Here is a 14216-nt window from a genome sequence, read left to right on the forward strand (position 1 = left end):
TCGACTTAACTAAGAAGTGATAATCCCCTGCTTAGGTAAGAACCTTGTGGTACCACGTTGTTAGTAAGACCGTGTTGGTCCGCCTTGTTCAACGAGCGGGAAAATGGTTCTCTTCGTCCCTCGCCCTTGGTACCGACATTGTTGCCAACATAACTGACAGGCTATGCTCTGACATGTCTTTCTTATGCGATCATGCAAGACGTCAACGCCCTTCCTACTTTTACCCCACATGGTGGGCCCATAACCCACAGGTCCCAGATCGAAACCTGACTCTCCTGTACACCCCCTGTTCCCAAAGTTATTCCTCCCGCGTGGACTCGTATGTAATTCATGAGCCACCTTCCGATGAGATCATCAATTCTGGCATTGGAAACAATAATTATTCCGTTGCTTGAAACCCCTTTCACCTTCTGACTAGGCATTGAACGATTGCCTCGCTGCGTGAAACTTCTGGTTGGACCTTCCAACTTTACTCTCGATGTGTTCTATTTGTTCAACTCGAGAGGTACTCATATGCTCATTCATGGGTTAATCCCAGGTTATTACCCTTATAGCATTCTATCGTTTCTGATCTACCCCGTTACCTATTCGTAAATACGATGAAGATCCCGAAGAAAGGATGCCGACTTCATCATAAGGACCTAAAGCAGAGAAATGAAGACATCAATGTATTGGACCGGTTCTCTTCGAGAAGAGCAAGCCAGAATGAGAAGACCTGCTAGATTCGTAACCAAACCTTCCCCCTTTCACTACCTCTTAAATCTCGGGACGAGATTTCTTGTAGTGGAGGAGAATTGTGACGCCCTGGTAATTAAGCTACAGTAACCCTCTACTAAAGATGCCATGTCACCTCGGTTACTGTTGATAAACTCGAGTTAGTTCAAAAATGATTCAAATTCAAATTGAAAATATAGGCAAATAGTAAAAGTTTTCAAACATTAAAACTAAATTGTTCATCATGTGGCAAATAATCCCTGACTAATTGAGGTGAAGAAACCACATTATTATAGAAAGTTTATATGCATGTGAATAATTAAAACGGTAGGTAAAACAATGAAATAAATGTCTTTTGCATTTTATAAAATAATAAACTGTTTATTTAGTTGCCCCTAAGTTAATAGGACAGTAGTATAATTATTAACACTAAATTAGTGACTGCTTTTATAATTTATAAAACTAATACAAATGAGAAACTAAAAGAAAATAGAAAAGAAAAAGAAATAAAAGAAAAGAAAATACAAAAGCAAAAGACAAAACAAAACAAAAGAAAAAAAGGCCCCCTGGCCAACTGGGCCAAACGGCCCAGCTCACCGGCCAGGCCAGCCCACCTGGCCCAGCCGGACGACCCGCCCCTGCCTTATCCCCACGAGGGGGAAACCCTAACCCACCCCGTCGCCCCACTTCCCCCCTCCCAATCCAGATTGGATCGGGATCGACCCACCCCGCCTCCCTGACGACACCCGCCTCGCCGGACCTCCACCCCGTCGAATGCCGCCCCCCTGCCTCCTCCCAGGCGCCCCCACTCGACTGGATCGGGGAGGGGCTAGATCCCGCGCTGCCCCAACGCGCCTCGACGCCGGCGCCCATCCCCTGCGTTCTTACCTGTCGTCGTCGGACTGCCGCCGCCTCGTCCTCTCCCTTGTCGGACCTCCCCGACCTCCGTCGAGCCCGCTGCCCCGTCCCTACTAATCCCGGTGAGGCCACGGCCTCCGCCCTCCTCCTTCCCTTGTCCCCGCGCCATCTGCGCCTCCCTCGGTGCGCCACCGCGTGTACACGCACCCGGGCTTGGCTGCGCTCGCCCGCTGTTAGCGGCGCCCACGTGCGCTAGATCGCCTTGACCGCTGCGTCGCCCGAGCTCCCCTGCTGCTGGCGCTTCTACTGCCGCCGTCCGCACGCGAGGCCGCACCTCCCCTGTTTGCTCAGCTGTGCCCAGTGGCACCCTTCGCCTGCATCCGCGACCACGCGCCCCGCCGGCCACATCCTCTCCGCCCTGCTGCCCTGTTACGGCCAGCGCCGGCGCGGCCCTTGGCCGCCGTAGCTCGCTCCCGGCTCCCCCGTTGCCCGGGCATGCTATAGCCTCGGCCACGGGCGCCCGCAACCGCGCCCAGCGCCCGCTTCCCCTGTGCCCGTTAAGGCCCTGGGCCACTGGACAACGGGGCCCAGCCCCAGAACGCGTTTAAAAATAATAATAAATAAATAAATATTTAATTAAAGAAATAATTAACTTCATTAATTTCGATTAATTAAATTAAACAACTAATTAAACTAATTACACATTAGCTACCTAATTAACATGGTCTGGTAATTAGTTAATTAATTAGTCAATAACAGTGGGGCCCCTCCTAATTAATACTAATTAGGTTAAATAAGATGACTAATTAAAATGTGTCACTGACCAGTGGGTCCCACTGGTCAGGTTGACCAGTCAACCCTGTTGACTGCTGACGTCCGCATGACATCATGCTGACGTCATAAATCCATTTTCGAATTAAATTAAATAATTTATTAAATTCCAGAAATTAATAAAATCTTTAGAAAATCATATCTTTTAAACCGTAACTCGGATTAAATTATTTTCAACATGAAAGTTGCTCAGAACGACGAGACAAACCCGGATACGCAGCCCGTTCGTCTGCCACGCATCCCTAACCTATCGAACTCGCAACTTTCCCCCTCCGGCTCCTTTGCCCGAAAACACGAAACACCGGGGATACTTTCCCGGATGTTTCCCTCCTTCACCGGCATCACCTCATACTGCGTTAGGGCACGCCTAGCATCACGCTTTGCTTTGTCATGCATCGTCATGCATCTGTTTGCATTGTATTCATTGTTTCTTCCCCCTCTTCTTCCGCTAGACACCGAGACCGACGCCACTGCTACCCAGTACGACTACGGAGTTGACGATCCCTCTCTCTTGCCAGAGCAACCAGGCAAGCCCTCCCCCTTGATCACCAGATATCGCCTATTCTTCTCTATACTGCTTGCATTAGAGTAGTGTAGCATGTTACTGTTCGGTTACTCCTATTCTGTTGCATAGCCTGTCATTGTTGCTACAGTCATTGATACCTTACCCGCAATCCTAAATGCTTAGTATAGGATGCTAGTTTAACATCATTGGCCCTACATTCTTGTCAGTCTGCCTTGCTATACTATTGGGCCGTGATCACTCGGGAGGTGATCACGGGTATATACTATACATATATACATACTTTACAGATGGTGACTAAAGTCGGGTTGGCTCGTTGAGTACCCGCGAGTGATTCACGGATTGGGGGCTGAAAGGACCTTTGTCCTGACGGCCCTCTGTGTGGGTCTTTGTGGCGGAGCGATAGGGCAGGTTGAGACCACCTAGGCGAGAGGTGGGCCTGGCCCTGGTCGGCGTTCGTGGTTACTTCATAATAACACGCTTAACGAGATCTTGGTATTTTATCTGAGTCTGGCCACTGGCCTATACGCACTAACCAACTACACGGGAAAGATATGGGCACTCGACGTCGTGGTATCAGCCGAAGCCTTCTTGACGTCAGCGACGGAGCGGCGCGCGCCGGATTGGACTGCGTAACGTGACTTCCTTTGTAATGGAGGTTGCTAGGTCTGCTTCCGGCCACCCTCACAACATGCAGGTGTGCAATGGGCGATGGGCCTAGACCCCTGTACGCATAGGATTTAGATCGGCGGGCTGACCTCTCTGTTGTGCCTAGGTGGGGCTGCGACGTGTTGATCTTCCGAGGCCGGGCATGACCCAGGAAAGTGTGTGCGGCCAAATGGGATCGAGTGTGTTGGGTTATGTGGTGCACCCCTGCAGGGAAGTTAATCTATTCGAATAGCCGTGATCTTCGGTAACAGGACGACTTGGAGTTGTACCTTGACCTTATGACAACTAGAACCGGATACTTAATAAAACACACCCTTCCAAGTGCCAGGTACAACCCGGTGATCGCTCTCTAACAGGGCGACGAGGAGGGGATCGCCGGGTAGGATTATGCTATGCGATGCTACTTGGAGGACTTCAATCTACTCTCTTCTACATGCTGCAAGACGGAGGCTGCCAGAAGCGTAGTCTTCGACAGGATTAGCTATCCCCCTCTTATTCTTGCATTCTGCAGTTCAGTCCACCGATATGGCCCTTTACACATATACCCATGCATATGTAGTGTAGATCATTGCTTGCGAGTACTTTGGATGAGTACTCACGGTTGCTTTCTCCCCCCTTTCCCCCCTTTCCTTCCTTTCTGGTTGTGGCAACCTGATGCTGGAGTCCAGGAGCCAGACGCCACCGTCGACGACGACTCCTACTACGCTGGAGGTGCCTACTACTACATGCAGCCCGCTGACGACGACCAGGAGTAGTTTAGGAGGATCCCAGGCAGGAGGCCTGCGCCTCTTTCGAGCTGTATCTCAGTTTGTGCTAGCCTTCTTAAGGCAAACTTGTTTAACTTATGTCTGTACTCAGATATTGTTGCTTCCGCTGACTCATCTATGATCGAGCACTTGTATTTGAGCCCTCGAGGCCCCTGGCTTGTATTATGATGCTTGTATGACTTATTTATGTTTTAGAGTTGTGTTGTGATATCTTCCCGTGAGTCCCTGATCTTGATCGTACACATTTGCGTGCATGATTAGTGTACGATTGAATTGGGGGCATCATAGCAAAATCCGGGAACATAATACCGATATGACGGAAACTAGGGCGGCAAGAGTGGAACAAAACACCAGGCATAAGGCCGAGCCTTCCACCCTTTACCAAGTATGTAGATGCATTAATTAAATAAGAGATATTGTGATATCCCAACATAACCCTGTCCACCATGGAGCAATCTTCAACTTCACCTGCAACTAACAACGCTATAAGAGGGGCTGAGCAAAGCGGTAACATAGCCAAGCAACGGTTTGCTAGGAAGGGTGAAAAAGGTTAGAGGCTGAGATGGCAAATTGGGAGGCTTGAGGAACAAGTGATAGGTAGCGCAGCATAGCGATAGAACGAAGCAACTAGCATAGCAATGGTAGTAATGAGATCCAAGGTGACGGTCATCTTGCCTGAAATCCTGCTAGGAAGAAGAACGAGTCCGTGAAGAAGACGAACGGGAGTAGTCGAATGAATCATCACAACCGCAACATTACCTGAACTAAGAAGCAACACCGGAAAGAAGCAAACAACATGGTAAACACACAAGCATAAACATGGCATGATGCACAAACAAGTATGATGCATGCCCGGTTTAATGAGGCATGGCATTGCAATTTGCAACAAACAATACTAAAAATTAAGTGGAGCTCAATATGCAACGAGTTGCATATCGACGAAACACCACATTCATTTATTTAGTTCCCCCCCGTTTATGTACCCAACAATATTAAATGTTGTTAAACATGGCAAGAGGTGAATCAAAAGTAAACTAACTATTTAGGCAAGTTTAAATGAGGCCGGAAACAACAAACAACAATTCCGGAAAAACCTCATATGCATATTTATGAATTTGCTATTGTTCTGCCCTAAGACATATTTTAAAGTTGTTAAATAGTGAAACAAAGTGCACCAAGTTAATCTATGGATTTTTCCACCACATTTACATATCAAGTTTATTAAATTTGGAGCTACGGTTATTTAGTTATGAAATAAAGCATTTTAACATGGCATTTAAGCAAATTTAATCAAACAGCAATTTAAACATTTTAAACATGGATGAAACCAGCAAATTATTAATCTACACAAAATTCTAAGCATTTTACATATATAAAGTCTTTACATATGATGCAAATTTCATGAGTTATTATATGCAGGGTTTTTTTGTAAAACAGTAAATCACTGGATAATTGATAAAATCGCAGACAGGGGAAAAAACACGCATCAGGCCGAATCTGCTGCATGTTGGGCCTACCGAGAGGAGGGGCTGGGGGGTTTCTCACCATGGGCTAAGGCCCGATTTGGTGGAGGCAGCAGGCCGGCGGGGCAAGCGGGCCGGCTAGATCTGGCTGCTGGCGACGCTGGGCCGCGGTCAACGCGCGGCTGGACCGGGCGATCTCCTCTCGCTCGATCTGGACAGCGGGGGGCACTAAAGCGGGCGCAGTCAGGTGCTCGTCGGGAAGCAGAGCAGCGGCAGCACTGGACGGGAAGGCAGCAGCGGGGTGCGGCGATGCAGGGAACTCCGGTGGGACGGCACAGATGGAGCGGACAGGCGGATCCGGGCTTGGGACGGCCGGCCCTCGCCGGATCGAAGGAGCGGCAACGCAGCAAAGTTCGAGCGGCTCCCTGGAGCTGCGGCCACCATGGCTGTTCCTGGTACAGAGAGGGAGAGGCATGAGAGACGAGGGAGAGAACCATAGGGAGAAGGGACGGAGGAGAAGAAGAGGGGAAGGGGCGACGGGGAACCGGGACGGCCTGGCCGGAGAGGTTGGCGATGCGACAGAGAAGGGGAGCACCGCAGCAGGGAGCTCCAAGGATGGGCGAGCTGCGGGACGTGAGGCTGCAGGCGCGGGGCTTCTGCTCGCCGGAGGCAGCGTGAAGCAGAGGACGACGGACGGCGGCTTGGTGGTCAGGCGTGGTCGAAGGCGCACGGGTGGCGAGGCAGAGGAGGCTGCGAGTGCCTGGAGGTCAAGCAGAGGAGCTCGACGGGGCTGGATCGATGGGTGGATCAGGGAAGGTGATTGGCTCGACAGGAAAAACAAGGAAGGCGGAGGCGGCTTCGGTTGGTGGAATTGGATCGGGAGGGATCCCGATGAGGATGTGGCTGGCTGCCTACGGGTGGAATTTGGGCGGCGACGAGTGGTTGGTCTTGTTGGAAATTTGAGGGAGGGTTTGGATCAGGGAAGAAACCGAGGTGGGAGGAGACAAGAGGAGTGGCGGCGGCAGCTAGGAGGATCCCTAGAAATTAGGGATTTGGTCTCAGGTTAGACAAATATATATAGTGAGTGGGTTAGGTTAGGGATTATCTCGACCCTTCGATCATAATCGGACGGTCGAAGATAAATGGCTTAGGGGAGTCCAACAAATAAATGCAGATGTTTCATAGATGTTTGGGGATGATCCGGACCCAACGGTGACGACTGCCCGGGTCGGGTTCAGGACAACTTTCGGACGCGCGCGAGGGGTTTGACAAAAGGCCATGGAGACAAGGGGTTTTGATGGGCTCAGAAAAGAGAGAGAAGAGAGCGCCTGGGTTGATCTGAGAGGGGTCAACAGGGTCAAGGAAGAAGCGGAAACTATGAGCGAATGCAAGTTTTATGAAAACGATGCCGATGCAATGCGAATGATGCCATGAGATGAAATGCATGACATGAACAAACTGCAAAACAAAAGACAAAAACCCAACCATGGAGAAACTATCATATCGCATCTCTGGAAAAGGCAAGAGTTGGAGTTAAGAATATGGAAAGTTGTATCCAGGGCGTTACAGCAATGACATGGGAGAGCTTATGGCGACTCTCATCAAGTATGCTGATCAGACAATACCAAGGACCCCGGATCTCATGATGAAAAATCCAATAAGGGGAAGAAAGGTGGCAACGGTGAAGGTTAGCAGCGAAATGTGACATGTCATGATGGTCATAATCAGGGCAACGGTGGTAAGCACAAACCAGCTGATGGCGGGTCAGATTTTGTGGCTAACACCAATGGTCAACATAAAAATCAGCGTCGTAAGGGTAAGTTTGGAGGACCAAAATTTAACCTGGAAGCCTTGCTTAATGATCCTTGCCCAAAGCACAGTTTACCTGGTCAACCTTCGACTCATGCTGAGAAGGATTGTTCGATCATGAAAGAGTACAAGAGTTCTGGCTTCAATCAGAATCATGGTGGTAACAATGGCCCGCTCGACGGGTTAGGGTCCGGCTCACAGGGGCCCGGCTTTGGCGGTGGCGGCTCAAATCCTGAGTACGACGGACAAGGTAACCAGGGTGGTTATAACCAATAGTCTGGTCAGGGTAACCAACTGCAGCAGGAGGCAGGATGTTAGAGTAATCCAAAGAAGCTTAACAGCGGTCAAGATCATGTCTTCAGTATGAGTCTCTACAAGCGAGATCACAAAGTTCATAAACGTGTAGTCAGCACAGTTGAGCCGGCGGTACCTCAATATCTGCGGTGGTCAGAGCATCCAATCACATGGAGTAGAGAGGATCACCCACCCCAGGTTGACAATCCGGGTCAACTAGCATTGGTGGCAGACCCTTAGGTTGGGGGTTACAAGTTTACTAAGGTACTCATGGACGGTGGGAGCACTACAAAAAAATACACTTCTGTGATGATACGTGTTTGTCACAATAGGTCGCGTTTTTGGTCATGCATGTACATCCATGACAAATTTATGACAGAATCGAGATAGTCATAACTGTGCTGTCGTAGAAGTGTTCGATGACATTACCAAAATTATCATCACGGAAGTGTCCACTTCCATGACGATAAATCGTGCATCACAGAAGTGCTTTCGTCAAGGGTGACCGACACATGGCATCCACCATAACGGAACGCTGTTAAGCTATCAGGTCGGGTTTTGGATCCGATAACCCGTTAACAGCCCCGACCAATGGGGATTTTCCACGTGTAAAATCATCATTGCCTGGAGGAAACACGTGTCGGCTCATTGTTGGGACAGATGTCATCCACTCATTGGTCAGAAGGCGCCTATGATACATCGACATGTGGCACGGCCCAACAAAGGCCCATTTCTGTGAAAAGGTCGGCCCGTTTGACTTGGTCAAAAGGTGACGGGCCGACCCATGGAAAGCCTGTTAACGGCCTGTTCGCATATAGCCCATTTACAGCCCGCTAACCCAAGGCCCGTTACGCCCTATCCGAATTAGGCCCAGTAGCGTCATCTGGGCCATCCAATATGATTCCAGCCCGTTTTCACTTCTGGCCCATGTATGGCCCATGATGTCTTTCGGCCCATATGAGGCCCTATGTAACTCTTGGCCTATTAACGGCCCATGGTGAAACTGGCCCGCAATGAACAGTGTATTACTTTAGACCCATTAACGGCCCGTGGTGAAAATGGCCCTTAATGAACAGTGTATCGCTTTATACCCATTAAGGGCCCGTTATTCAGTTGGGTCGTTTCTAGCCCATGCTATCTTTCGGCCTTCTCAGAGCCCATTTATTGTTGGGCTCATTTGCAGCATTTGGTTACTTACGGCTCGTTACCGACATTTTCTGCTTGTGGGCCAAATTCAGCCCGTCGTTACAGTCGGCCCGTTTGTGGTCCGTTAGTCTATTGGGCCATTTTCATAGCATCACGAAATACGGCCTATTAACGGCCCGTTATGGTCAGCGAATAAAACATACGATTTCCATTATAGGCCCGTCTACGGCCCATTAAAGGCCAGTACAAGACCCATAAATGAGTCGGCGGCCCATGGATCCTACGTGACGTAGAAGGCCCATGGATCCTGCGAGACGTAGAAGGCCCATGGACACTGCGAGACGTAGAAGGCCCATGGATCCTGCGAGACGTAGAAGGCCCGTGGATCCTACGAGACGTAGAAGGCCCATGGATCCTACGAGACGTAGAAGGCCCATGGTCGGGCAAGTTGGCCCCCGTTTGAACGATATAGCATATTCAAAGAATTATCCTACTCAATACTATCACCTCTAAAAAGCATACACTATACAACAAAGAGATCAAGGCATAGAAAGGTAGAATAATCCTACACTATACAATAAAGAAATTACAGCCGATTATACCCACTGGGCATTATGGTACGGCACAGGTGATAATAAAGCATACATAAACAGAAAATTACATACACTGGGCAAATACGGCTCATACATCATGGACGCGCATCAACTTAACTCCATTTGAACTATAATCTCTTCAGAAAATAGGATTGGCCGGATTCAGATAGCACAAATTTCAGTCTGCAAAATCTCCAATTCCTTCATGGTTACCTCAGTGCCTTGTTTCATTTTTTGACTCCTGCATCTAATACCTGCATGTCCAGTCTCAACTTGTTGATTATACATTGACAATCATGTACACATTGTCTTGCCACCTCTAGTTGATGCTCGAGAACATCAGCACATTCCAATTCCAATCCATAATCATTCGGTAACGGCCATGCCGCACTACTCGCAGATTTTTGTGTTGATGTCACTTCATCCTGAAATGTTTCTATAAGTACACATGACTAGGGCAAAAATATAGTTACAACAGTGAAGCGAACAAGACACTATTTTGTACTACATGGAAAAACAAGACTAACAATAATGTTACACGTCACTTTCACAAAAAAATGTTACACGTCATGAAGCATAAGCAGGTGATATTTTAAAAATTATAAAAAGATAGTCTGTGCAGCCTGCATACAGAAATCCCTCTTAGCTCACCAGAGGAGCATGATGTTGGGGCCCAATCGAAAACACAGACAAGTTACAAATTTAGACAGCACGTTGCGTATAAGTAAGCAAGCAGTTGGCCATTCTGTACCTCAATTAAAGTCTTAGGGAGCATAATGAACAGAAGAGGGTTTCATACAAACATACTATAGCAGGCAAAACTATGCAATCATTAGCATAGTATAAACTAGATTGTGAGCCTCATGCAATAATAGTTGGTTAATAGACTTCAAAGCTTCAGGCACACTTCGGCAGAGTAATTAAATGGTAAGGCCTTTAGTTATGTCAACTAAAAGTGATACAAGTACCGAACATCAGGCATAATTATTTGGGCATCTCATTAAGTGAGGACAAATAAAGCAATTGAAAAGAGAAAATTAACTATGCCTGAAACAAACAAGGAATTGAACTGTTGAGTTGCATACAGTGACTTACCTTAGCAGGTTGAAGAGGCTCAGCGCAGCTCCTACTTCTCTTGCAAGGCTCCTTCCTAACATCTTGTACTTGGAAATCCTCAATCTTATCTTCATTGCACCCCCTCTGCAAGGTGACACAAACTAGTTACTCATCTCCTTGGAAGATAAATATGCATACTTTCCAGTCTGTGAACACAAAAGGATGAGATTATAACAAAACAACACCACATAATGAAACATGCCGCATCTCTTGCACTTGCACACAATGAAATGAGCATTTACTATGTCTGCACTATGTAAAAACTAGGCATACCTTCGAACTGGATCTCCAGGTACTCTTGGAGAGCCTACTGTAGTGTACAACCAAACCTTTATTCACCTATGAGTTAGACAAGGCCCCACTACAGCAGCCCTTAGTGTTTAAATCGTTGACAAGCTCTGTTAGAGTGTTAGGTCAAGAACATCAAGTAATCAAAGCAAACAGTCCTAGTATGGATGGCTGATGCAAACAAGCAATTGAACAGATGTGTGAGCGAATCTTACATATATAGAAAAGAAGCAAAGAAGGAGGCTTAAAGACCATCACTTGACTGACCAGATTTAAGGGGCATTTAAACATCATGTGCAACGTATGAACTAACATAAACATTGCATATTCCAGATTCTACAATGGAATGCACATGTATTAGGTTATGCCATGTATGATGATGCCTAAATGTACAGATAACAGGCAGGAGTGATTCATCATTGCATGCACAATTGAATTGCAGGTTAAGGGCCAGTTCGATTCCGCCTTTTCAGGGTATATTGTCAAAATAAGCCATAAAAGATGTAAAGAAGTCATTTTTGAGTTACGGGCTTGGGCTTAACTAATTTTGCTTTGGAGGGGGTGTTTCGGGTAGAACCTCACTAAAAATTGAAGGGAAGGGGAATAGTGAAATGACTCTATTGTCTGCCTATATTACACTCAAAATGCAACTGCGGACGCCTGTGTCACACCTGACCTCAAGTAAAAACAAGCACGCAAGCATTCATTGCCCTGCCCGCTTGCATCTCCTCTCCCCTTTCCCTCTACCTCGATCCCCTGCCTACAGCACTAGGGTTCCTCCAGCAAGCCGTCGCCACTGGTCCCATCTGGCCTGGTCCTCGACGATGCTATGTCCAGCTAGGCTACATGGCCGGCGGGTAGGGGCAAATCTCCCTGGCTGCTCCTCCCTTTGGCGCCGCCCCTCATTCTCATGGTCTCCAGCAGCTGCTCCAGTGTGGTTCGTCCAACGCACTACTCCAGCGAGCGCTGCACAACTACGGCTGATGCCACACTGCGGCAGAAGGCACCTTGTTCCCCCTCCCCTCCTCCCAGGCCATGGCCTTGAGGTGCTGTTGAAGGATGAGCTCATCCAACAAGGTGAGGATCTCCTCTGATTTTTTGCCAAATTTTCATTCTGATCCACTATACGATGAATTGCTATGAGCTGCTTCTGCTGCTGCTATATGATGCATTGCTATGAGCTGCTCCTGCTACTGCTATATGATGAATTGCTATGAGCTGCTACTGCTGTATGATGAGTTGCTATGAGCTGCTGCTGCTATATGATGAATTGCTATGAGCTGCTGCTGCTGCTATATGATGAGTTGCTACAAGCTGCTCCTGCTGCTGCTATATGATGAATTGCTATGAGCTGCTCCTGCTGCTGCTATATGATGAATTGCTATGAGCTGCTGCTGGTATATGATGAATTGCAGACTGCTGCTGTTGTATGATGAGTTGCTATGAGCTGCTGCTGCTGCTATATGATGCTTTCAGGTGGTGCTGCTATATGATAATAACCAGCCACTTGGACCATCGAATTTCAACAAATAATTGTTCTTCATTTAAATGTGGGTCATGCGTTCTTCGTTTAAATTAGGCAATGGGATCTCTATGGAAAACATTGACCAAAGTAGATTGTGCCAAGTAGATGGTATCTTTGTATTTGCATTTTGAGCAAATAGTGATGGTCTGATTTCCTATCATATTAATTACTGCACTAGGTTCAATTTGTGATGTTTGCAAGTCAAATTAATTTCCATATGTGCAGCAAAATGAAAAATATATATAATGCAATCTAGACTTTCCACTGATCATACCAAAGATAATCTGAAAACGCAATGAAAAGAACTGGTTGGCATATTACATGGAGCTTATATTCACAGGTGCTTATTTTCTTAGGATAACTCGTAATAACTGTCCCTAAGAAACTTGGCTAATAGAACTGGCATAAAAATAACATGTCACGATGATTGCAATGGAGGAGTGACGTACCATAGCACACTGTATAGGCTCACTGCTGCCTCTCCTTTTTTTGCGATGTTCCATGAAATTGCCACATACATCTTGTACTTTTTCATTGTGTAACCCTATCTGCAAGTTGACACGGCTAATTTCAGACATCTCTACATGATACTACATTGCATATCCCTTGCTCATATTTAAACCACCAATTAACGATTGTGTGTGTACCATAAACTAGCCATGACTCTGTATGCTGGACTGGCAGGCACTCTAAGGGAGCCTAATGTAGTGCACTAGAATTCCTACATGCCACCTACGATTTTGTGTAATGTACTGCACCTGCTCCTAAATATATGTCTTTGTAGAGATTCCAGTATGGACCACATACAGATGTATATAGATGCATTTTTGAGTGTAGATTCACTCATTTTGCTCTGTATGTAGCCTATAGTGGAATCTCTAGAAAGACTTATATTTAGGAACGGAGGTACGAGGTAGTATCATGTATGACATCTACATATCTAATTTAGCAGCCAATAGTAGAAATCATTGTCTGCACAAAGGGACTACTGGTCGAAAATCCTAGCAAAGCACGCTGGCAGGCACAGAACAATACAAGAGAGAGAGAGAGACGCGCTTACAAGATCATAGCAATGCCTCAGTCCAGGATCTTGGTTGGCCAAGCTGTTAGATCCAGAAGAAACATCGTCCTTGTAGTTTTTGCCAGCTGCATAACAGGTAACAACGATCGGTTAGTATATTTGAAGTACATCGGGTAGGTGATGCTGGACGGGTTTAAAGGTGACAAGTACCTAGGCCGTGGCGGGTGCTTGGCATCTATCTAGACGGTGGGAATCGGGTTAGAAACATCGAGGATGATGACGCTGCGCTGGCTGTCGGGGTCCGGTAAGGAGATCTAGAATCGTGGAGTAGGGTGTTTGTGGAGCGGCTCTGGTAGGGTGGACTACGGTGTGGGCGAAGCGGATCTGTGGCCGTGGACGAGGGCGTAGGTGAAGCTGCTCCGGTGGTTGGGTTAAGGATGGTGTCGACGACGCGGATCTGCAGCCGTGGACAGGGCGTCAGAAGCTGCTCTGGTGGTTGGGTTAAGGATGGTGTCTACGATGCAGATCTGCGGCTGTGGACGGGGCGTCAGAAGCTGCTCCGAGGGTTGGGTTAAGGGTGGTGTCGACGATGCGGATCT

This window comes from Triticum dicoccoides, chromosome 5B, assembly GCF_002162155.2.
Source record: "Triticum dicoccoides isolate Atlit2015 ecotype Zavitan chromosome 5B, WEW_v2.0, whole genome shotgun sequence".
NCBI classification, from domain to species: Eukaryota; Viridiplantae; Streptophyta; class Magnoliopsida; order Poales; family Poaceae; genus Triticum; species Triticum dicoccoides.